The 26,352-nt window shown below is 37.6% G+C and overlaps 1 long non-coding RNA gene across 1 annotated transcript; it reads left to right on the forward strand.

Moving 5' to 3' along the window:
• Nucleotides 1-804: 804 nt before the first annotated feature.
• LOC310915154 lies at nt 805-7,287 on the forward strand. Its single transcript, XR_014591151.1, has 3 exons — nt 805-2,007; nt 4,895-4,968; nt 7,195-7,287. It is a non-coding gene; the product is annotated as an uncharacterized lncRNA (long non-coding RNA).
• The last annotated feature ends 19,065 nt before the right edge of the window (nt 7,288-26,352 follow it).

The following is a 26,352-nucleotide window of genomic DNA, read 5'->3' on the forward strand; positions in this document are numbered from 1 at the left end:
GCGGAGGCTCCGCCCCCTCCCTGCTCTGGGGGCGGCCCCGGGAGGCGGCGGCGGGAACGGGTCAGGATCCGGCGGGAATGGGGCCGGCCGGGAGTCTGCGTGGTTGGGTGAGGTATCGGGAGGGAGCTCTTCGCCGTGAGGGCCTTGAGACACCGGAACACGTTTCCCAGAGAAGCGGTGGATGCCCTATCCTTGGGAGCGCCCAGGTCTGGTTTGGCCGGAGCTCTGAGCAGCCCGGTCCAGTGGAAGGGAATCCCTGCGCGTGGCAAGGGTTCCAAACCCTTGATTTTTGAGGTCCCTTCCAACCCAAGCTGTTCTGTAATTCCATGATCCTGTTGGAAGGCGTTGCTCCGCCTAATTGGCCTTTCCAGGCTCGGTGGGTTGGGGGCGCGGGGCCGTGTCTGGGCCCGCTCTGGGGGCTCCTGCCCCGGAGAGCGCGGGTGTCTCACCACCGCCTTTTAGAGTGAGTGTTACATCTTCTAACACTAAATTATTAGTTCTCGCCTTTTCGAGTGTTAGATTTAAGGTGAATGCTGCCTGTCTCCTAACAGGAGCTGCTATAAACGCAGAAATGCCGTTACGTTACTAACCTCAGTTTCATTTTTAATTTCAGCTGGTGATTTGAGCAGTCATTTATGGATCATTTTTCTCATGCTCACTTCTTTCAGATAGTTGTAAAATCTGCAGACATCCCTAGGGCTGGAATCTGAATCTGGATGTCATTGTTCCCCAGACTTTGGGTAAGACAGTTGAAATCATGAAGTGGAATTTAACTTTTTTGTTTTTTGTCTTTTCACAGATTCACAGAGTGTTCTGAGTTGGATGGGATTCAGAAGGATCCTCGAGTCGAGTCTTAAGAAAATGTCCCCTGCAGGGATTGCACCCACCACCTTGATGTTGCCAGAATCTAGTTCTAACCAACTGCAACTACAGAAAATCAACAAATTTAACTACAAATACCAATGTGTTCTGTCAATGAACCTGCACATCACTGTGAGGACATCACAGCATCCCAGCTGTGTGCTGCTCTGCTTGAGGATTTTGAAGCCAAATTTGCCTGGTTAGGTGGAAATATTTCTGGTGGAGATACATAGGTGCAAGCTCTGCCATTTCACAAGCAGAATCAAAAGTAAGATCAGGATACACCTGGCTCAGATGTGTGAAACTGATGTGGCATGTTGAATTTCAGGCTGCCCTAAAATCAGCCAAGGTAAAAATGAGTTATACAGGATTGGAGATGAAAAGAATGGAAACAAAGAAAATCTTGCAAAAAATGATGTCGTTGCCTCTGTAATAGGTGCCTTAAAATAAGAGTCCTTGCTGTTGTGGCATGAGCCCAAGCATAATCCTCATGCGTCTCACTCCTGTGAAATGAACACCTTGTTTGGAGAAGTAGCAGCTTATTTTCAGCTTGAGGAACCCTACAGTGCTGACTTCTCTTCCACATTCCAAGAGAAAAGACAGATAAGCCCTGTCTGTGCCTGTTAGCATCTGTCATGTTTCCATAGTTAAAACTCATACATTTGCTGTGGAAATTAAAAGCCCTTAAGGTTCAATCAAGGTGTAAACGTCATAAGAAAATCAGTTGAAAGCTGGATCTAAAAGGCCCAACTCACTCTGTGAAAGATCCTTGTGCCTTCAAGCTGGATTCTGAGAGAAAGCAGCTTTTCTGAATGTGTGGAATGTAGCACTAGAGCCCAAAGATGCTGAGAAAATCCATTTAAAGGGTCATGATATGGATCATGGCTTTAAATGTGTTTATTGTCACATGACTGAGTAGATCTTGATGGAAAATCACACATGTGGATAAAAGAAACCTAGCAATGCTTCATCCGTGAAGTGTTTTTCTATCACTTCATAAAGTGCCTGGAAAGTGCACAGAAACAGCCATCAGAGGAAACCTCATCTCAGTGCACATCATCTGAAACTGAGCAGATAAAGCAATCTTCATGTGGCTTGCTTGGCATTATCATGATATGGTTACATGGCCACACAGTGGTTTTACCAGTAAGTCAGGTTTTATTTTTCACTTTCATCCAGTTGCCTGCCCGTCTTAAACTTATTGCTGCAAATAACTTTGTTTGGTCAATGCCAAATTTATTGGAGCCTTTCAGTATAAACTGTAAATGCTATGATCAGAAGGTACTGTAAAACATCCTCATGCTGCTTTGTGCAATGAAAATGTAAGAACTGTATTCTAAAAAATTCTAAAATTGTGTTGTAAATGTTCACATTTTGATGATGTTCATTGTGCAAAATCCTGTATCATTTCACATTTTGGGTTCTGAATATTTCTATGAGTAGTCGACCATCATATTCCAACAATTTCAATATTAGTAGCTTTTTAAGGGCTCTTAACATTACTGTGAAGATACTTGTATCAAGATGAATGCCTTTTATCTTTGCATTTTGTGACATTTCTAATAGCTAAATACTATCTCCATTAATAAATGAAAGACCTTGACCAGCATAATCTGTCTCCTAAATCACAAAAGGACATTGTTTCAGTATTCTAGTTCTGTTCCCCTTTGCATTAACTACAAATGTCACTTTTGTACCAACTATACTTTTTTCCTCATTGCTTAAATAATGCTTCTGTTAGTAATGTCAAGTGCTTTGCCCTCCATAAAACTCCATTTAGTGCTCACCTTCGTGTCTCTAGGTAAAAATCTTGAATGATTGTGTACAAAGCTAGTCTGGCCATTTTTCTGTTCAGCCATTCAGTATTTGCAGGTGGTGGCAGTGACTAATTGATTTTAGCAAGGTTTCCCTGGCTGCTGCTGGGATATAAACCAAATTCTTGCTTCCTGGGTTGAACTGCTGCTTTGGTTCTGCCTGCTCAGTTATGGCCAAGTGAGAGAACTGGTGATTGTGAAATAAAGTGGTGCCTCACGGGTTGCTCTGGAGTTTGTGGCAGCCGTCAGGTAAGGAAACAGACAAGGTTAGGAATGTGGAATGACAGGGCATCCTGTGGTTGTATCACAGGGCATCTGTGTCATGATGTGGGGTTTAGATTAGATTATTAAAGGTTTTGATTGAAAGGGTTAGATTGGATTACATATTACGCTGTCTAGTTTTGATGCCTTTGTTGGCTTTCGGATACATGGGCTTGTTCTGAGGATTTTAGTGCTTGACAGGGCAGGAGATAGAGCTTTTTAAAAGGTTATAGGCAGAATTTCTGGAGGAAAAGTAATTGAGAAAATGGTAATTTTTAGAACTAAAAGCAAAACAGGTTTTGCTTCACAATGACTTAGAGTGTCCCCTTAATTGTGTCTGTAAGTCAAGTACAAGGCTGCACTCCAATAAAACTTTCTCTAAGGGGGTAGGAAGGAAAGCACATGGAAAAACAATTGAAATTCATAGTATTTCAAAAGAGAGATGACTACAGCAGTGAAAAAATTTATGAGTGCTTATACAAACTATTGGGGTTTTAAGTGAAAGGAGATCTGCTTTTTCTTAACAAATTGTCTCTTGAATGCGTAATTTCATTCCTTTTGGGTGGGAGGCGTGGGGATCAAAAATCCATCTTCCTTACAACTGTAGTGAGAAAACCTGGGACTGGGTTTTCTGAGATGCTCTTTTGACAGTTTCCATTATGTCTGGGGGTAATGAATTTTGAAGATTATTACTTACTATTCATTGTTACGTTGACATGTAGAAAGTTTGCTTAATTTTAGCTTCCTAGTGAAAAATTTAATAGGTTAAATACTTAAAAAAAGCCTTAAGCTCTTGGTAGTATTGTGGAATTGTAAATATTTTAATTTTTTTCTGAATGTTGCTTACATTTTTGCGATAAATGTGAGCAAAGTAAACCTTTCTAAATATTTTTTAACACCATGGTAATTTCCATATATTTTTGAGGTGCAGAAGAAACAATAAACTAAGAAATCTTCAATTTGCTAATGTTTTTCAGGTATTTCATTCTATTAAAGGAAGCTTTACTGTAAAAGTATAAGGAACTGTTGTCTGCTGATTTATTGTGCTTGGGGAGCTGATAGAATGAGAGCATTCCTGCTGGCTGTGGGGATGGTTTTTGAAACAGTTTTAAACACAGCTTCTTAGCACTAAGCTCGTGTTTCACTTTGTGTCAAGTTCTCGCTGTAATTACTAACGTTATTTGGTACACTATGCTTGTTGTAGCTTTTAACGTACATGAAAGCCTAACTGGTTAGTGGAAAACAATGTGCAAATTGAATCTTCAATCTTAAAAAAAGAATTCAGAAGTTGCTATGAAGTTGAGTGATTTTATATTGCAACCTTTACAAGAAAAGGTTAGTGATCTCGATTGCATTTCTCTTTAAACAGAAATCCTCTGTGCAAAACCTTCAACCTCCCTGTTACTACTTTCTCCAGACCAAATTTAGACTGTCAGGAGATGTGCTTAGAAGAAAATGGACACGTAAAGTGTATTATGTCTGCCACTAAAAATAATCCTTTGAAGCTTGGGTATTCTAAAGTAACTGTTCTGTCAGTATTTTTCATATGCTCCATAATTCACAACAAAATAACTTCACTGCAAGTGCATATTTTGCTAACTCATTTTTAATTGTGGTTTGAAAGTGTTTGAAAGTTTGAATGCTCCTTGTTACCATGTTTTGGTTTGTTTTGGTTTTTGTTCTATTTTGGCATTGTGAGTGCACTAAGCATTCTTAGAGCTGAGCTAACCCTGGATTTGCTGCCAGAGTCCCCACGGTCAAATTATGCCTTCATAATCAATAATTGCTTTTTCTTCAATGCTGTGCATCTCAGCGAAATTTGGCCTCATATTGCTTAAATAACCACAAAATACTTTAAAACTACATAGGAGTTAAGTTTGAACATTTACGTTAATAACTTCAATGTGGATAAATGTCTTTCTTCTATTTTAAATTAATGTATTTGCTCTGGTTTTTAGCTATTGTAACAAACCGTGGTTATCAATGCAACTAAGGAATGGATCAAGGTCTGCAAGCATCTGTGCAAGCACAGGTACTGTTTCTAACTGTATGCAAGATGTGAGGTTTTTTGCAGGTTTTTTTTTTTTTCTCTTTCAGTGCTAAATATTTGCTTAATACAAGTGTATGTACAAGTAAATTTGTTTTAAATGATGGAAAAAGGTCTTAAAACTCATTAGGGTAGATTAAAATGGTGGTTTGAAGGGCAGGGAGAAAGGACTGGGGACTTCATAGAGTTTGCTTGAAGGCACTAAACCAGGATCCCTATCTTTCCAAGGCAGTAGGTGGGCTGGGACGTGGCAGCTGCATTGAGCTTCCAGCTGAGCAGCTCTTATGTAGGTAGAGGAGAAAAGAAGGGAACACTCAGTACAGGAAATCTGGATGGCAAGATATGAAGAGATGCTTGGGTTTTGAATACTTCTTAGGTTGTTTTGAGTTTCTGATGGGCTCATTTTGGCAATTGATAATTGTTTGGTTGGATAACTAGCTGTTAGTTTGAAAGGAAATTCTGCATTGTTAAGTTAGTAGCAGCAAGTCTGTCTTCATTTGTCAAGTGTTGCTTCATTTCAGTGAAGCTTTATTTCCATCTGCAAGAGATAGATATCCTTGCTTCATACAAGGAAGACTCTTATTACCTTATAATTTTGTTGTTTGTTGTGTTACTAAACTGGGGGTGGGGGTACTATACTGCTGAGAGTGTCAAAGCTGAAGGATACTTTTATGTCTGAAGCTTTTCTGGTTTTACCTTTATGTCAGTGTGACTAGAGTAACACCAGAATTGTAATACTCTTCATGATGACCATCCAGGTTCAATATTCAATTTAGATCTATTTTGACCCAAGGGTTTAGTTTCTTTCAGATTTCTTTTTGGGCATTTAATGATGTCAGACGTGCAAATCAACCAGACTGATTCAGCCAGTTTTCTGGAATGCATGTGGGGAAAACTTTCTGTTCATAATATCTTCAAGTGGAACCTGCAAGACTGTGGATACCTTTTATTTTAAAAGCCCTAATAGTCTCTGGTTTGAAGGAAATATATAAGCATTTGTCAGGTGATGTCTTCTGTTAGAACAGCTGAAAGGCCACACTCCTGATGGAAAAATCTGTTGAGATTTGGCCTTTTCAGTATCTCTGAAAAATGCAGTGAACAATGACAATACCTTCCTGCAGGAAGGTAATTGTACAGGCTGTTTTAGGGAGGCAGAGGCAGGAACTAGGAAAACCTGCCAGTTTCCTTTGGCACCTGGCTTGCAAAGGTTTTTAATTCTTTTGTAGACAGCATATAAAAGATGTTGGATACTGAACACCAGTGGAGCTGGAGAACCTGTGAGCTGTTGCCAGAGATAAAGATGAGATGAGGAGATGAACTTCAGCAGAACTTGGCATGTTAGGAAGAGTGACAATGGGTCACGGTTAAGGGGGGAAATAGTAAAATAATGGGGAGTCTCAGAAAATGAAAATAACTTGGGCCACAATTTGGTCTGAAGTAGATAGAAAGATTTAGTCTCAGACATGTGAACCAGCGTTAAAATGAAAGGGCACACAATCACTTCTATTTATTATTGCTGCCTTTACTCAGATGGCAATTAGTTCAAGCATCAGAGGGTTTTGGTGTGTGTATGTATATATATGTATATATAACCCCATTGTGAAACCTGGCATAATTGTTTTAACTTCTTAGGTATTTTGATTCCAAAAATGAAACCTAAAACTTGTTTAATGTTGAAAAGAAAACAAAACCACCAAAACAAAAAACCAACCAAAAAGAAGATTGAGGTTTTGACCTCAATACAGGTCAAAAAGCCAAACACTTGTCTGTCTGGGTGGGTACACTTGGAAAATCTTCAATTGCCTGATTTGCCTGTACACAAATTTCTGCTCCCAGTGATCCTTTTGAAATTCAGTGTGCAGAATGGGTAGTGCTTCATTAGCCTCACTTTATTCCTTAGAGAGCAGAGTAAATACACAAAAAGCAATGAGACCAAGTTACCAAGGCATCTTTGATTTTGGCAATACCTATTTTTTATTTCTTGTCTTAGCAACCTTAATAAGTTGAGGCTTTGTTTGAATTTTTTAATACAGCTTTTATTTTATGTTGTGGGAAACATGTTGGGAATTTACCTTAATTTACGAAAATAAATGACCAGAAATACTGTCTTCTTTAGCAATATGTTCTGAGTTACTAGGTTCTACATTGCTGTACACCATGTATGTACCTTACAGTACATGGCTATGTAAAAGTTCACATATTTTTTCATAGGTCTTGTGGCATACAGACCCCTTAGAGTTACTGGCTTCAGCTCCATCTCACAACATCCTTACATGTGTTGGTGGTGTCTTGACTGAACCACGCTGGTGTACACTGAATTGGAGAGTCAGGTATGTGTTTATTTATGCTTGAATACAGCAAATGAAAAAAGCGGTAAGATTCTTAAGTATTTTTAAATCTGTATGTGGTCACAAAACTGGCAATTTATCTTCCCTTTTTTCTTAGTCACTAAAGACTGCAGAATCCAGCGGTATTTGTAATCTGATGCTTGCTGTGTCATCACATTAAAAGAGTGGGCAATTTAATAAATAAGGCTTGGTAACACTGGGTGAGGAAAAAGTCTTTAATTTTTTTCTTTCTGTAAACAGCAGTCTGCTGAAATGTCTCACATTATCAAGTTCTACTTCTTACAAATTATCTGCAGAGTTGGTACAAATGTTTTGAAATTGAGTTATTTATATAACAATTAGCATCAGCTTTTGTATCTTGTTTGAAATCTTTTGGGAGGTTGGTGAAAGGACAAATTTTGGTATTTTGGTACTTTGTTGCTAGTACAAAAGCAGTAATATACAAACTATGTCAGGACCAAAAAAATTGAGTCAAATTAAGTTATTCTGGGCCAAATGATACTTGCATGGTTGAAAGTATTTTATTTACTCTGAAACAAACACCGGGTATCTTCTCAATCATGTAATGGGGGGAGTTTCCTAATTTTACAAAGTATGGTATATATTTAAAAGTGCATGCAGCACTGTATTTCTTAAGGTTATATCTTGGTTTGACATTTCACTGATCTTTGTATTAGTCTTAATATAATTAGCATTTTATGATATTCTAACAATTTTGAGATATTCATAACAATGAAAGTAAGTCAATTCCTTGCAGTATAGTAGGTGTATTGTGTAAAAAGGTTGGTTGTTCTTTATCTACATGTATTATGATCACTGGAAGTTTATGTGAAGAAACTTAGACAGGAATGTTAGTAATGTGTGTTGCAGGATAAAGCTTTTATATGACAAATACATTGTAATCTGGTAAAACAAGGGGATTCAGGTCAAATGAGAAACCTGAAAATCATGTTTCTCCTGCCTGCATTGTCACTTTTAAAAAGAAAGGGATATTTATTGCCACAGCAAGTGTGTCAAAGGCAGTAGTAACTTTTCAAATGCTGTCATTTTTATGATTATAATTTGTGCTTATGTATATTTGGTTTTATCTTTCATTGTACTGAACAGCGCTTTAGCAATTTTATAATGCAAGAGTTCATCCAATAATAATAATCTGTACTTCCAAGATGTGTGTGAATGGCAGTTAAACATTTCTGTAAATCACTTCCCTATTCATTGTATTGGCAGTATACTCCAAAATAAAACAGAGCAGTTCTTTCCTCAAAATTGCTTATCTTTAACTTGCATCTAATTTTGCCCTACAGGTTAAAAAACCCCAAACTACACAACAAACGAACAAACAAAAACCAACTCAAACAAATGACTTCTTGAGAAGCTCTGTTGTATGTGTGTTTCACAAACATAGCACAGAATGAGGAGCAAGGTTTATTTTCTCAACAACTTTGTCTTTCATCACCTGAACGTTTTATATGTCAGATTTTTAAGTCTTTACATCACTGATGGTACTATAAAATATTTGTATAGTGTATCTTGGGTTTCCTTTTGAATTAGTTTACTTACCTTATTTCTTAAATGGCAATCCAGAGAAGAGTTGAAGGAGCATATGGAAAGTTACAGAACTGTTGCTGCCCTTTTGTCTTCATTTTGGGATCAAGTATTCAAAACCAGACATCAATTGAGAGGACATCACAAACAAATCCATCATGAAGAAACAGCAAACACACAAATGAAAAAGACAAAGAGAAGAAAGAAGACTGAAGATAATCCTGTGTGTTTCAACACAAAAACAACTTGAAAGAAGGATTCAAGCTAGTTTAAATGCAGTATGTGCAGTAGGTATGATCTGTATTATAGCAAAATGTGCTATTTTGATTCTTAATTGCAGAATATTTGGTAATCTGGCACATTTATTTATTTGCTGATTTACTTAAATATTTTTGTAAGAAAGTTGCTCTTAGATAGCCTGAACAAAAATAAAAATAGCTGCCTCCTACTTGGTTTGTGATAGTACCAGTCTTTGAAATAAATTAAGCATGTGCTGATCAAAAGGTTCAGCTAAAGCTTTCTGCTGTAGTTTATTACAGGTGATTACAAAGTATAGCCACTGAAATAGGCTCTTTCAGGAGCCAAGAGAAATTCTGTGAGACTTATTGGAATTCTGCAAGTTAACTAGGTGAAAAAAACAGCTTCCTTTGAGCCATGGCTGCATTTTTAAGAGGAATATTAACTGAAGCACCAATTTTATCAGTTAGTGTAAAATTCTACTTATCTGCACTTCTGAGAGTTAGCACCAAGACTTTGCCTGGCCTCAAGTGCATCCTTTCTTCCAAAGAGATTTTGAGAAGGCATTTGATGCTTTCCTGGTATTCAGAAAAGATCTTTTTTTGTTTGATAAAGAAGATAATCTCTTGCAGCCACCTGTCTGTGAGTCGACATTACAAAATATTCTGATAGCTTTTCTAATATTTAGGTAGAGAAGCTCGAGTACATCTCTTTCTTTAGGTTTCTTCTAAGTATGTGCATTTGGCTTGAGGTGTTTTCTCATTTTGTTGTTGTTTATGGCCATATATGTCTGTTGCATTGTCAGAAAAGATTTTTACAATAGTTTAACTAGAGAAATAACTTTGTTACTTTCACAGTTGTTGATCATAAATCAAATCATCCAAGTTTTTTTTTTCCCCAAAGGCTTCTTCATCCCACTGTTTTCTAGGACTTAAATAATTGTCTATACTGAATCTGGCTTTCCTCATTTGAAGTTGTTATTGCTCACATGGAAAGAGATAAATACATGTTTTAGTAGCTCTCTGAAATTGGTATAATAAAAAGAAAACAAAAATTGGGTTCAGTTAGTCAAAGGCCTAATTGCTTGAAGTGAGCTAGAGCATTTTTGTTAGTAAGTAGGGAGCAGACCAGAGTGCTGATGATGTGCCTTGCACATAGGCATCTGTCTTCTGGGCTTTTCTAAAATCAATTCAACAAAACTCATTTCTGTTTTAAGTGGCAGAAGTATAATGCCAAGCACTTTACATTATTACAGTATTACCACAATTACCTGTGAAACAGGTATGACAATATTTGGAGTATGACAATCCAAATTTTATCTGAGATTACATTTGAAATGTGGTGTCTGATGTATGCCCTGCAGCCCTGTTTTGAAAGAAAAGGGAGCTTTTATGGACTGGGTCTCTAGAGCTCTCCCTGGAACCGTGAAGATTAAAAACTTACTTGAATTTTTCATACCTACTTCTGACTTGAGCTTTGCTTGACTTTTGTACAGCAAAACAAACTTCATGTCAACACTGTTCTTTTCCTCCAGCCCCCCTGAGGTGCAAACTCATAAAACTGGCATTAGCCATAGTCCCAGCTTGCAGCTGTCTCGTAATTCTTTCCACTAAAGGCCCTGTCCCTACAGCAGAACAGGATCTGTTGGGAGTCACAGCCAGCTCAGTGGTGTGTCCTGCCGCATAGATGGAATAGCTGATGGCAGAAGGGCGTAAGGATAACCCTGTTGTGCTGACTGTGGCTCTGAGAGCATGGGCTGTGCCCTGCATAGAGCACCAGAGTACCAGAGCAAGTTGCCTCATTTTCTCTTCATCCCACAGTTGTCTCTCGTTATGCCCAGATTAACAGATGCACATGGGAAGTATATTTTAGAGTCTATGGATACGGTAAAATTTAAAGGAATTCTTTTATACTGGGAAAGGTGGTTACCAGCAAAGCGTTGGAAGTGGGACTTGGAAATCCAGCTGTTTTCCTGGCCGTCCTGTGGCGCTTTGTTTATTTTCCTCCAGGAGGGGGCAGCAGATGAACAACATCAGGGGCTGTTTTTTACTTTTCAAACGCTTTTCCAGTGTCCCTCTGTGCCTGTGAATCCCAGCAGGGGCTCCATACCGATGGGAGAGTTTAAAATTATGATTCCTATCTGTTTGCTACAAGGTTAGCTGGGATGTAGGAATCGAAAGTCTTCATTCTGTTCAGTATTAAGCAGTAGAATTTATTTAGTAAAATCTATCTCAAGTTTGTAAAAAGGGCAGTTTTATATTGCAATTTAAGATTTTTGTGACTATGGCATTAGGTGTTTATATATTTTAAAGGATAAAATAACCAAACAACCCAATCCCATGAGCTTATTAGTTAATGTCATCTAAATCTTGCTGAACATCTTTCAAATACTTATTTTCCATGTTTCAAGTTGCATGTTACAATTCAAAATAGTGTTCTCACAGCCATTTTTCTCTCATCAGAAGATAAAACTGAGAATACAATAAATCTAGTGATGCTTTTCATTCATGTGTGTGTAATTAATGTGTTCATGTACAAGGATGGCTTGTGCATTCTGCTGACAGAGCATGGGAGTTAAAGGCCTCAATTCACAGGCAGTGCTAGTGGTGCTAAACAATATAACCAAATTTTATTGCCTTATTTCAGCCACAAAATGCAGTTTTATTATCTAAAACTTTATGGAGGTGTGCCATATTATTGATTGGGAATACAGTGGGGTCTTTTTTAAAACTGTAGGGAAAATAGTGACTATTACCTACCATTGTGAATTTCTTGGAAGTGTGTGGCTATAATTCTGTTTAAGTTACAGGTCAAGTAGTTAACGAAAAAGCCACAGAGAGAGGGCAGTCCAGCCCTTTTAGCTGCTGAGTTTTATCCAGTACTTTAAATAAAGAAAGGAAAACCATGGTGGCTTCTGTGAGTATCAGCTGCCATAATCAATGTTCAGAAGCTAACTGGGAAGAATGAAACTAATTCCTACCAGAACTGATTCACTGATAGACTTGCCTTGATGATTCTCATTAAAATTGTGTTGTAATGTATGTAGGACCTTTATGGAGCCTAAAACTTTATCAAGTGATGTGACTTTTTTTTTCTCTTGTGGTGATTTTCCTCTTTAAAGATTACAAATGTGTAAGAGAAGGGGAGAAGATAATGTCAAAGATTTATTCAGAATGGTACAACTTGTCTTTCAGAGTTGGCTTTCATCTTAAATTCCACTGTTTAAATCACAGATTTTTCTGTATAGGCCTCATGGTTCTACTGAGGTCACTGATTTAGCACCTTCTATGCCTTAAACCCTTCAACAACTCCCCTGAGTATTTAAGTTCCCTCATGCAATTTCAGAGCTTCTACTCTTTGAGCAGTGTGAGCTTTATTTTTCTGGTGCAGGAAAGATCCACCCAATTAACTGAGAGTTAAATTTCCTTTTGCCTTTTTCTTGTTTCGAATACTGTTGCATAAAATAACTACTGTATGATTCACTCTTGCTTTGTGCAGTAATTAGCAGGAATACATTTACCAGTAGAAGTCTTGAGTATAGTGTAAACTAATTCCATAGTATTCTAAAATGCTTTGTTTTCAAAATAGCTGGACTTGAATTGCCTTCACAAATATGTCATGAAAATACCCCTGTTTTCCTTATAGAGTGTTCAAAGAATGACTAATCCTGTTTATTACATATTAAATATGGGCGTACTACCTTTATTTGGGAATAGTATTTACTCAGTTATTAATTATTTACAGTGTGTTTTGAAAGGACATTGTTTCCTTTTGCTGAGTGATGGTCAATAATCTGGATAGATATGTAAAGACTTTTTAAACCTGTTATAGATGGTTTTCACATGGCAAGGATTTTAAACTTCTATGCTTGTATTTCTCTCTTCAAAGTTATTGTATGCTAAAGATATGACTGCACAGCATTAAAGACTTGTGTTTGAATTTGTGAACAGCCAGTGCTTCCTCTGTTGTTCTTGAGGTATACTGAGGATGGTGAGTGGGATAATCCAGAAAATCAAGGAATTTGGGATAACAGTAATCTGCACTGACCTTTTCAAATGTTTTACAGTTCCTCTTCCTAGGAATCTTCTCTTAGTATATTAGCACGTATGTAATTTTCACATGAGTTTTTTCCCCTTTTTAAATAAATTCCACTTGTAGGCCTGAAAGAGTAACAGGTCATACAGCAGAGAAAAAACTGCAAGAAAGCTTTGGTGGACCATTGAAATATCAAAATAGAACAGTCCAATATGGTCATGTTGCATTATGCAGTATTGGCTGCTAGGAAATTAATTCAACACAGCAAATAATGTCATTTTGGGAAAATAAATAAATAATTGAAAGATAATAAACTAGTAACTGAAGTATTTCATTGTCAACAGGTCTGATAGAAATCGTTGTGCTCTTATCTTTCCCACAGTGGTATCACTCTTTCCTAACTAATAGCCTGAAATACTCATGATAAAAGGCATTAAAAACCTAAATTAACACTGTAACTGAGAAACGTAATCCCTTCAGACCACTTACACAGGAAGAATAGATGATGATTTTCCAGCTGTGACAAGGTTCATTTCCTTTCTGACAGGAAGCATTCTTATAGTGAGCTCTGCAGAAACACACAGGAATGCATGCTGGCATCGAAGACCTTCACTGGGAGTAGGGAGCAAGATCTCTCTGGGCCAGCAGGTGCAAACACATACAGGTGGATTGCATGGATGTCCTCTTCATGTTACCACTTATGTAAATTACTCAGGGAGGGAAAAAAAAAAGTAGTCTACAGTTGAGTATTAAGTGCTGTGTAGGAGTGATTATTTTGTGGCATGAAAAGGATTTCTAGAGAAAAGGGGTATTTTTTCCCTACAGGTAGTTTTCTCTCTTAAGTTGAATATGTGAAAACCAAACACTGTGATCCTGATTTAAAAAAACAGGTGAATTTTTAACTGATGGGTTTTTTATAGCAATTAGGGATATGTTTGGTCCTGGTTTAGAATTTGTGTTCAGAAGACACCTATGTAAAGATAAAAACACTGCAAAGACAAGGACTGCTTGTATTCCTGGCTTGTTAACTGAAAAGGTTGTTTGCTAGTTCAGGGGGATGTGGGCTTTAACCACACCTTTTTTTTCCTCTTCTGGTACTCCATGGCCAGATTAAAAACAGGAATGTCTTCTCAAAACTTTTAAAATCAACTTGTACATATAAGCATATTTCACGATTTTCAATATCATAAAGTTGGGTTTCCACCTTGACTACATTCCCTTTAATTTTCTGGAAAGCTCTCTACTTCAGCTTATTGTTTTGAATTTCATTGAACCTCTGTCAAAGGCCCAGTGTCTGTGACTGGTGCTCTGGTGTACTTTCTGACCCAACCAAGTGATTTGTTTAAATAGACTATGCATTGCCATGGTTATAGTAAACCTGTCATTCTGGGGGGGAAAAAAGGCAGTTACATTAGAAATTCTGAATTAAACAGAAGGAAGTACCTTGTAGCACTCTCTGCTTGGAACTGTTGGATCCACTCCATGTTGTTGGTATTTACAAAGTGAAGCCTTCCTTCTTTCTTCTGAATTGAGCATTTTAGAGGATTAGAAAATAAGGTTATAGGATGGAAACAGGCTATATTGTGTTAAAGTTAAAGCCTTCCTGAAACCTCCTGCTTGGTGTGTGCAATGAGTGGGTGGACAGGACAGTGGGAGCCAATTCGATTCTTAAATAAAACAGATTGTGGAGATCTTGTCCTAATAGGACCTGGCAGCATAGTGGATAGGGAATATCCACCTTTGTCCACAGTAGCAAAATTACCTTTCCACTGAGTTGAAGAAACTAAATATTCTTGCAGTCACTTGGCAGAAGTGCGGTGCTCCGACACTTGAGTGCTGTGGGTGGTGCTGCATCCCACAGCATTGGAGCTGTGGCATCACACACGGCAGCACAGGAGAGTAGGCAGATGTCTGGCAGGAAACATGGGTGTGAAGGAGGCTGATAGACATCTCTTGCTAGTGGGACAGATGGCTCTCAATCTCTGTGGTAGCAAGTGTGCCATGTCTTCAGAGACAGACATTAAATATTCTATTAAATATTCTTAGCTTGTGTAGAAGCCAACTGACAGGGCTTCAAAAGTTACAGGAGAAGGAGAGTGATGGGCAAAACAACTTCTGCTGGGAGGCTGACTGGGCAGTGTGGCCAGGCACTGTTAATGGTGTTAAGGTGCATAAGTAAACAAGTGTCCAAACCCCTGCAAAATAAATTAAACTCTTGGAAAAAAATGAAGACAGTCACTGTCTAGAAGAACGATTGCAAATCTAGAATTGTCTCCTATTCCTTGTTGAGCTGCTATGTGACCCACTGCAAACACATGTAACTAGTTTTAGGAAGCAACTTATTACCTTTGAAAATACAAATTACTACCTTTGACAGCTGCTCGTGGACATGATGTCAGCCTCTTCCTGTTCATTTCCACATCGACAGTTGGAGGTGAACCTAAGGAATGCTGGCTATGCAGTGGTCATGCAATGCATTCATTCTTGAAAGATAGCAGTAGAGAACTGGTACAGGAGAGATACTTGTAATAGTGCTGGAGTGAAATGCTGTCTGTGAGGAGAATTGCTACTATACCAGGGTTGGTGTTAGGCTTAGATTCTTAAAATATGTTCCCTTTTCACTATTTTTTTTAAACTCAAATGTTTTCATTGGTATGTTTTATTTTTGGATGTAAAAATGAAAGTGTCCTCTATTGTCCTCTATTCAGCCCTGACCATTCTGTGATTCTGTTTCATTTTTTCAAGTCTATGCCTTCTTCCTGATTAGGTTCATTTCAGGTTCTCCACTGTAAGACTAATATTTCAGAATTTTCATACAAATATGAAATTAAACATTGTAAATTAGATTTTGTCAGTGGAAATGTAAATGAAAGGGGGGGCCTGTCCTTTAAGAACATACCTCTCGATCTTTTGGTTTTTGAAAGTCATTCTTTTCCTTTGTATTTGTGACCTAAATGTTCTCCTTGATGTCTTCACAGAAAATTCTTTAGGTGTTTTCTTCATTAAGTTAAAATGGTTTTACCTTAATGTGATTTCCTATTGCTTTTTGAAAATTTCCTGTTCTGCTACATTTCTGCTTTCAGGAATTTGTTTGGTTTAAATTGATGACATAGAATTGGTTTTAATTGGTGACACTTAAAGTTATCCCTCTGAACTTTGATTCAGAAAAAAGTATCAAAATTAAATTTGGAAATGGTTCTGACCAGTCTATCTTGGTTAGACTTATGGTTGAAGCCAAATTAGATGCAGTAGATCTGCTACTGGTAAAACAGACTGCAACCTTTAATTGCCCAGAGTAGTGTCTAAGATTGTGTTTCATTAGCAACAGGATCATGTGAAAGATGAGCTGTGGCTTGGAGGATGTGCTGAAAATGCTAATCCCCTGATACTTGTCTGAATTTTCCACATACACTTGGTGTTTGCCTGGAAGATACAACATCTTTCCTATTTGCTTTTCATTTCTTGATAGGCAAGAAGCTTTTCAAATGTGAGCTTCTGCTCTTGTGCCACCATGGTGGCACTTGCAAACACATGCAAATGAGAGGCTCTACAAATGTTGGCTCTGCTCATAGAGTTGGTAAGTGTAAATAATTCCTCTGTCAGACAAATTCTGTAAATCTGGTGGCTTTTTAAAAACCAGCAGAATCTCACGCTTTAAGGTATGCACTCCTAGCCAAGTCAAGCATTTACATATATTCCTGTTGGGACCTTGGCTCTGTGAAGGCTTTTTTTGCTTATGGGAATTGCTTTCTGGCTCTTCTTTACAGGTCTCTCTATATTTAACTACCACATATACCCTGCTGGAACATATATGGAACACTAATGGCATAAATACAAAAATATCCTGTAGGTGACAGTATCAGAGCATGTGTGTATGAAGGGGTACTGGGACAAGCGGTACTAACTTATGTAAAAAAAACCAAAAACATGTTCATTCACTAATTGTATGTCTTGATTTGGTGGTTAAGGTTCACAATGCAGCTTTTTCACTAATCTGTCTGCAGCTTTCCTTGTTGTGTTTTGGTTCCACTGCCCCACCCCACCCTCACGTATTGAGGAAATGATCACATTCTTGATAGTGCTAAACACATCTCGTTTTGCAGTGTTGGCAGGGCGTGTCATGTGATGAGTGGGAGCATTAGTTGGTCTTAGTAAAGCCGAAATACATGTTCCAAGTATGTACTTAGCAGCCTTAGCAGATGTTTAAATGTTAAATTCATGTGTGTTTAAACTCTTTACACTATATAAAGTACTTTTTGTTTTGTTTTGGTTTTTTTTCCCCCTAAAGCTGAAAGATTTAAACTAAGATAAGTGAATGTCCAAGAGTTCACTTCTTCAGGTATGCAGTGGTTGGTGGAGAGAAGGTTTGATTAGCTTGGGTTTGTTACTTACGTAACAAAAAAATAAAAAGCCTAATCTATTCTGTTTCTTTAGCTGTCATAATAATGGTAGTTCTCATTACAAAACTAGTACTCTGTTTGGAAAGTCTTTTGATGCCTGAACTAAAATCTGGAAATGTATTTATCAAAAGTGATAAAATACCTTGAGCTTAAAGTAAGTTCCTTCTTCACCGAGAGCTTTTCAATATCTGGCAATGGAATGACAGGCTAAAGCACCTTTTCCTGGCTTTTGTGGCAAGTACGCAAAAATGCAGAATTGTAAACATTATCCAAATTTGGTAACAAAAAATGAAGGAAATTCATATAATGGAATGATGACTTACTTGAATGATGACTGACCTTGTTGCAACAATTTCCTTAATAATTGGATACAACTTAATGACAGGGAGCCTTATTCTTTAAGTCCTGTGCTACTAAAAATCCTTTTTAAATAAATCATTCTGTAATATCTGTAATGATATTTTTTGCAGTATTACTTTAGAAGCAGTATTTTTTTATTTTACTTGTAATGAATCACTCCTTCTTTCAGGGACCAACTATTTTGTTGCTTGCAAATTATCAATGTGCCTCCTTCCACCAGCCTGCTTTGCCCTGTTAGATGCATGTTAGATCATGGTACTATAAAAACTTGCATGCTCCACTTTTGCTGTAAAACTAATTCCATTAGAAATTAATGGATTTTTCTTTAATAAGTCAAAAACTTATAATGACAGTCTATGAGACCAGGAAGTGAATAATTTAACTAGTGTTCATTAGAGTAAACAATAACACGCTCTGAAAGTACTCTTTAGTTGTACGTGAAATCTGTACTTAGAAAATATTTGGTTCCTATCTGCATAATGTTCCTGACCTAAATAGTTAGGGTGTTTGAAATTGCCAGTTGTGAAAGAGTTTGCCTGAATTGGGTAAATACAGTTAAGAGTGGAATTTTGTTGTGTTGTTTTGTTTGTTTTTTTTTTTTTTCCTCAAGTAGATTATTTCAGACCTGTGTTGGTTTTAAGATTTTTAAGCATAATAGAATGTAAAACCCTCTACTTCTGAAATTGTATCAAAAATACAATGAAATTTAAGAATACTAGAGGGGAAAAAAAAGAAAGAAAAAAAAAAAAAGAAAAAAAGAGAGAAAAATCTAGACAAACCCAACCCAGTCCCCAAACATACACTTTGCACCCACACAGAGCCCATTAACTTGTTCAGTGGACTGTGTTCAAAAGTGAGGTGTAAAGAGCAGGAATAACATGCAGATGTCAGTGTAAGCAAGACTAAGGATGGCATAACTTCACTGATGAAATATGCTGAAAAGTATAATCTCTAAACCTAAACAGTATTCTCATATAGTTAATGAATAAACATAAATTGCTTATTGATACTCAGTTAGAAAAGAGTGCATTTCTGTGTGTGTTGATACTTGGGTATATGTGTGTGAGTATGTACCTGGGCTTTTTATAATAGTCTTTTATTTTAAGGCTTTTGTTTTATCAAGAGCTTGGAGCTGTGCAGAAGATGGGACGTAAATTTGCTTGAGATACTTGCTATACTTAGTGACTTAGAAGAGGCAGATGACAGCTTCTGATGGCACAGAATCCGACAGGTTCACATTTTTTGTAGCTTTGCTGTCAAAGACTGCAAGAGGAATTCCTGAAAGTTGTGTGTTCCTGATGATAGTAGAGGTGGCAAGGGTTCTGTGCTGCTTTAATAATAATGTATGGGAAAATGTTTCATGTTTTGTATAAATCTTAGCTTGAAAATGGATTTTTTTCTTTCCTAGATCAACCAATTAAATTTTTTGTTAGGTGTGAGGGGAAAAGAAGGGCAAGAAATGCTTTCCTATTAAGCATACATGTAAGGAAGTCTAGGGTTGGTTTTTTTTGCTATTTGTATTCATGTAATAACACCACCACTCAAGTACCAATACCCCAAATAGAGAAAACCCATAAATATTGGCATCACCAGCCTTGAGGTTTTTAAACTGTTATGGTGTATACATCAGTGTAAAAAATTAGGTTTAACCAACTTAATTGTTTAATCTGACCTCCCCCTCTATGCTCTTGGAGAATGATGGGCATTCCTACAAGACACCACTTAAATGTCTGGGCTAATTCACCTTTTCAATCTGAAAAGGCAGACTTCTTGCTGCCTGCCTACAGTTAACTTTACAGGGGAAATTTAGAAGATAATACACCTGTTTGCTAAAAGTATGTGGGATGAATCCTCCTGTAGGTGATTTTTTTCAGTATCTTACCTTGTAGGTTTGCAGAGTGCTGCCAGAATAAATGGATCCTCAATGTTTGAATGGAGATGTTAAGTCACAAATGCTGAGACTAACCCACAAGTCACAGACTGGACTCTCTTGTAGCCTGTGTACAGCTGGTCTTGCATGAGGAAGGTGTCAGAACCCAAAGGTTTAAGTTCTAGATTTGGTATTTCCTGAATCTGAAAGAATTGAGGTTTTGATTAGTATCAGATGATAATTACACTGTCTCAGGGCAGGAACTTGACCCATAGTAAATGTGTGGCAAATCTCATGTTTTAACACGGAATGAATCCTTGATAGTATTTGTGTTGTGGTGAAGTTCTTTATTCTGAGGTATGTCCTTCTGTTGTAGTGCAAGATAGGTAGAATAAATGACAAATGCAAGTTCAGAGCAGTTCGTAGCTTTCACTAAACTGAGCTGGAATTATCTACACACACAAATGTGTGCAGCTCTGGTGTAGGTGGTTGCATGCTGGAGCAATTGTATCCAAAGAATCTAAGTGCATATAGATTCTATTAAGACAGAAAAGTAAACTGAGACACTTCTGCTTGTAGGAGTTTAGATTTTTTTCCTCTGTGGAGGTTTTATTTTAAAAGAATAGATACATCCACAGTCACACAACTGAAATAGAAATACTGCTGAAAACATGGTGCAAACTCCACTAACTTACTCCAGTAGCAGGGAAAAATGCTGAAAGGATCATCTTGCTTGTGTAAAAGGAGAGGCACTTTAGGCCTAGAATCCCTCACTTGGGAATGCAACTAAGCTGTCAGTGAAATTGCTCAGGAGAACTGCTCTGGGCTAGCTCTGCAGCTGGGCAGAGCCGGGAGATCTTGCTAGGGATTCCTGACCCACTGTTTGGCTGTTTTGGATTTGTGTGCATTACAGCTTGAGACTGACAGCCTGCATTTGTGCAGTGCTCAATCACTGCTGCTGATGGTAGTCATCACTGAGACATTTCTGTTTTATCACAGCATTCAGAAGAGCTTGGACCTTCACATAGGCTGATATCACACTGGTGATGAGGTGTTTGGTTGTAGTTTTTGCTGCTCTTCTTCCCATGGCAAACAACTTCTCTGAAAATACATTAAGAAGTATCACCTGAGTTCAGGAATCTCATTAACCAGTTCCCAGGCCATCTTTACCCTCAAACCACTCCCTGTGGAACATTAGGTTCTTAAACTTCCACCTAAGCATTCCAGCAAGAAAGAAGTTGTTGGCATTGTCAGGCTCTCACGCTGAAAGTCAGGGATTATATGTAAGAGAAGCAATGGTTCTTATGTGGCAAGTAAAACACTTAAGAGTGGTCTTTCCAAAGTGCTTTGCATGGGGTGTGGTACAGGTGGTAACTCCAATGTGCTGAGAGGATTCTGGGGATTTGTCCTGTCCAAAGGGTGAATGTGTTGATTTCTGTTCTGGTTACCTCTTGCTGATACGTTTTGCTTATTTAAAAATGAAGAGTTTGACATTTCAAGGCAGGATGAGTTGAAATGTGTCAAAGCTGACAGTGAACCTTACAAGTGGTTTCTTCTTTTCATCTTTAATTTTTAATACAGCCTCTATATAGAACAATAAATGATTCAAGAAAATATACTGATGCTGTATCATTCAGTGGAGTAAACAAAATTCACTAAATTTCTTCATGGTTACTTTTTATAACAAAATGAGTATATTATCATAAGCCTATCCAATGTTGAAATAAAAATATAAACAAATAAAATATGATATCAAATAAACTCGACATAAAAGTTCATTGGCTAAGTATACCTGAATTTTATTTAGCTGAATAGAAATTGCCATTTAAAATGGTTTTACGCTAGGACTCCACGTTGATTATTTGACCATGGTTTAAAAACCATGGGGATAAAAAAGCTAGTAGCACAACTTTCTACTAGAGAGAAGCATTGAAACACAATTGTGAAGAATGTACTACTACAACAGGATTAAAGTTTCCCTTCAGGTAAATTGTAGATTTCTTGATTTGCAAGAAAATATTCATTAGAGAGTTGTGTGGGGAGTAGTTACTGGCAATTTGTAAGTAGAATCTCTATGAAAGAATTAAAGAAAAAAAAAATAAGAGAAGAAAATTCTCATAGGGTAAGAAACCAATAAGCACCCCCAGTCTCATCTTCATGTTGTACATTTGGCACAGAAAAGATTGGAGATGCATACCAAGCATAAAACTTGGTCCCTCTTCATTTGGAAGAATAATAGTTGGATATTTGCGACTAAGTACATACAGAATTACTAATGGGAAATGTTTTCTTTCCTTAAAATGCTGCCATATGAATTGTATTAACTTGTTTGCACAACAGTCTGATGGTTCTTTAACTTGAAATTGCTTGAGTGGCGAGTACTCATTTATGAAAACAGCAGTACTTTATTCTGAAGGATTCCAGAGGCTTTTCACTGACTACTTAGGGGAAATGTTTTGATCCTTGTTGATGTTGGGCCCAGAGGACACTGATGTAACATGTTGGTTGTTTAATAGCAATTGTTTTAGCAGTAGCAAAGGGATGCAAGGGAGATGTAGGTATGTGGAATCTAATTAAACAAATTGGAATTCAGCCAAAACTCAGATCAACAGTCCCAATCTTGCAAAAAGCACAAGGAGACTTGTAATAGTTGGTAAGTGAACTGAGCTTTCATTTTGGTGTCACCTTGACAATTGTGTTGTAAGCAATCAGCTTTTCTAGGGAATTTATTGAGTAATGTTGTGAAGGATGGTCTGTACCACTTACTAAATTACTTCTAATTACTGGAGGCAGCATTCTGCCCTGTTTTTACATCTTTCACATAAGCACCACGCTCAGTTTTAGCATTTGAGAACAGGCAAGAGTAGCTTGGAGTAGCAGAGCCTCAGGTGTAACGTGCTGCAGTTGCATGCCCACTAGAATTTTTAATATGATGGGGGTTTTTTCCCATTTTTTTTCCCCACTGTTGTTCAAGCAGGCTGTATAGTAATCTTGATAAGTTAATTAGAAAGGGGACCTTGAATACAAAATAAGTGCTCTATTTCTTTTGTGTGTGTGTGTTTATTACCCTATTGTAAGTAGGCAGAAATATTCAGCATTAATTAGTTTACTGAAAAGAGTGACTGCTGATAACAGTTTTTGTATGTACAAGGTATAATTTATAGAACCAAATTCTAATCTGTTCTTTATTCCAGCCCCAGGCAGCATAGTTATTCTGAAGTGAAGGATTTTGTCATGTCCTTGTAACCCATCTTTCAATATGAATATGACAGGTTCTAACAGAATTATTTCTTTGCTCTCTAGAAAAGCAAGAAAATTTAGGTGCAGAAATTAATAATCTTGACATATTTCTGGTTTGCTTTGTAAGACCTTTTGGAACAGCAGCCTTTTCTCAGAAGTTCACACATTTTGGTATTTCAGGACCAGCAAGTAGTGGAAGTCTAATGTGGCTTTCATGTGTAACTATTATTGAATAATATCAAATGTTTTAAATGTACTTAGACCAGTAAGCAACTTCTAGTCCAACTGCCAAGTATAGTAGAAATCTTTCAAGTCTGCTTCTGACTCCAAGCCAACTTTTTCAAGGAATCTCTGAATTAGTAGGCTTTATTTTTTCTCTGTGTAATCCAGGAAACAGAGATGTGTGTGGTTTTTTGGATGTCAATTTCTGTGAGTCTGAGGGAAATCTGAGCTAGGTCTTAAGGTGTTAACTGTGCTTACTCTTGAACAAACCAATCCTTGCATTGCCTGTCCTTCCCACTTTGCTGTCAAGGAAGACCTTGCATAGAGCAGTCGCTCCATGAAGTGCAGGCTCAGCATAGGTTAAGGGCTGCAACAGAGTTGACAAAAGACTCTTGTGTTATATTCAGGCAAAGGTTCTACTGCTATAAATAATGCATGTTTTAATTGGAAACTTCAAATGGAAATATCCGTCTCTAAAGGCTCATTGATTTCAGTATAATCTCTAGGGGCAGCGTCTGCTTACGTGCTGAACGTGCAACACATTCCCCAAATTTGTGGGTGGTTTTCCTCATCAGCACTACCTGCACAACTGAGCTCCTTCCTATAAATTAAGACAAATGTCAAATCTGGGAATCATCTGGGAATTTCTATCGCTGTATATTATAAAAGTTGCAGGAAACACTATTACAAGATGGGGTATCCCCTGATGTTGAGAATTTTAATTTCCTTTTCCCTTGGTCAGTATTAATTGGAGGGTGCACCGTACCTATTAAATTTGATTATTAATAGGGAATGACTTTAAAAGAAGGTAACAAGCATTCATTTCTTGCCAGATTTTCCTGGGTTTAATCACACCATGCCTGATGTTAACCACAGGCTTAGGCCTCCATGTACAGTCACAGTGGCTAGGCTAATAGATGGGTAATTCATGAATCTGGAACTCTAATGCCATCCAACAAGGTGGGCACAACTTTTGAGACTATTTTAATTAAATTGATTTAAAACCACACCTTAAGGTCTCTTCTAAACATAATATCTTGCTGACTTTACTAAGGCTGTCTGAGAGTTACCAAAGTGGTGTCTAGGTGTGTGAATAAAAATCTGTGTGAAGGCTATTGTTTGCTCTGGGCTAGGTTGATTTTTGCATTAATTTTGATCCTTTCTGTTTGCATGCATTCATCAGTCTTGTTTTAAACTCATTTAACAGTGTCAAGATGAATTTTGAAAATTGTATTAGTAATTTATAGATATTAAAATAGTAAATGAGCCCTTGCCATGAAGCTTGCAGAATTGTAGAAAAAAAGAGAAACAGATTGAGGTGGCCAATGTAATTTTATTGCTGTCCCCTTTGCCCCCTAATCTCCTGTTGTTTGTGGGCAAGCCTGAGCAACTTACACCTAGAATGCATCTAAAATGTAGAATTTAGGAATACAATAGGATTTGGGTGTAGAAGTCCTGAGTGATGTGGAATCCTTCCAGAAGTGCTCAAAGGCTAATTTCAGTAAAGGCTGTAGGAACACCCAACCTCAACCTCTGAGTGCTTATGTGAACCCAGTGTTTCAGCATGGATGTGTACAGAGTTACGGGTGAGCCAGGTGCCTGAGTGCCCTCCAGAAGATACTGACATTGAGTAGGGAGCCTTCAAGTTAAGAGGCAAGGTTGAACATAGGATTGGCTTTTTACCCCCAATCTTCAGACTTAAGTACCTCAAGCAGGTAATGATTAACTCATGAACTCTTACCTCTTGTTTGATGGCTGGAGTTTCCTTTGACAAGACACAACCTGGGAAAGTCCTGGTGCCCTTACTTTAATTCATTGGTCTCTGTGAAAATACTGTGTCATGGTTCAGAAGATTTCTTTGCACAGTATAACAGTGTTTTGTATTCTGGGTTTCCCTAGAGAGTGCAAAGGATTAAAACCTTTTGGAAATGGGGTTTATCAAGTGCTCCTATGAAGGTATTATTTATGCATGAGGAGACCAATTTCTATTTCAGAGAATATTCAATTATTCTGTATAAAATGGAAAAGGATTGAGGTCACATCATTCTGTGTAACACATCTCAAATGTTGTGTTGTATAGACTTTCTCTTATATTTCTAACAGCTAATAGTGACTTAATTAGTCTGCTAGCAGTAGTTTCAGACATTCTTCTAGCTTCATGGTCAGAGCCCTTTCTTTAGGGGTGGTGGCGGTAACATAAGGCAAAAGAGGGTTTTAAAACTTTTACACTGAGGCTTCAAAGTAAGTCTAGGGCACAAGTCAAGCAAGGAAAAACAGTTGTGTCTCATGCATTAGTCTTTTCAAATATGCCTGTCCTCTTTAGGACAGTACTAGAAATAGAGAAGAAAGATAACTTCCTACCCTTCTTTCCTTAGACGATTCTTCTTGAAAACAAATTTAGGATAGCTAAAATAACTTAAAAGGTAGGAAGGAGAACCAGATAGAACTGCTCAAATCTGGTTTTTGTTGAAGAACCAATAGTTAATGCTATTATATGTAGTTAACTGAATTCTGCAAGGCAGTGCATTGTATAAGTATATTATTCTTTTCTGGGTCTTATATAAACAGCACTTAGTGGTATACATGGTATATACTCTTGGATTGCATTGCACCTAAATCAGTGCTTTTAACTTCACATTCCTGTTCCAAGGTAATTCTACATATAATGGGAAACCTAAAAGGCCAACAGGAATAAATCGCCTACAAACAGAGCAGCAGTGCGGGCAGAAAATATCTTGAAAACATTTATGAATTATGTTTCCTCATTTACACTGTTTTCTCAAAATAAGCAGCTCCCTGTGGACTCTTAGACACAGAAAACATGTGCTAAGAGATGGCATGTGAAGATGAACCAACAGAGGTAGGGTAGGAGAAAGTCCAAGGCTGTAAATGTATATTCAGCATTCTTTTGGGTCATTGCCCTGGTAACTCCACACCCTCTGAGTAATATGGTCATACAGCAGTGACAAGCCACCACAGCCCTGGAAGAAGAAAGCTGTTTTTGTGTTCCCAGCCAGGCATATGCAGAGGTATGGCCATAAGCTGTTGCTGAAAGTGCTGATTGCATTTAATTGGTGTTAATTTATTCTGGTCTGAATTGCACTGAGTAATA

Source organism: Zosterops lateralis, assembly GCF_965231275.1.
Source record: "Zosterops lateralis genome assembly, chromosome: 1".
NCBI classification, from domain to species: domain Eukaryota; kingdom Metazoa; phylum Chordata; class Aves; order Passeriformes; family Zosteropidae; genus Zosterops; species Zosterops lateralis.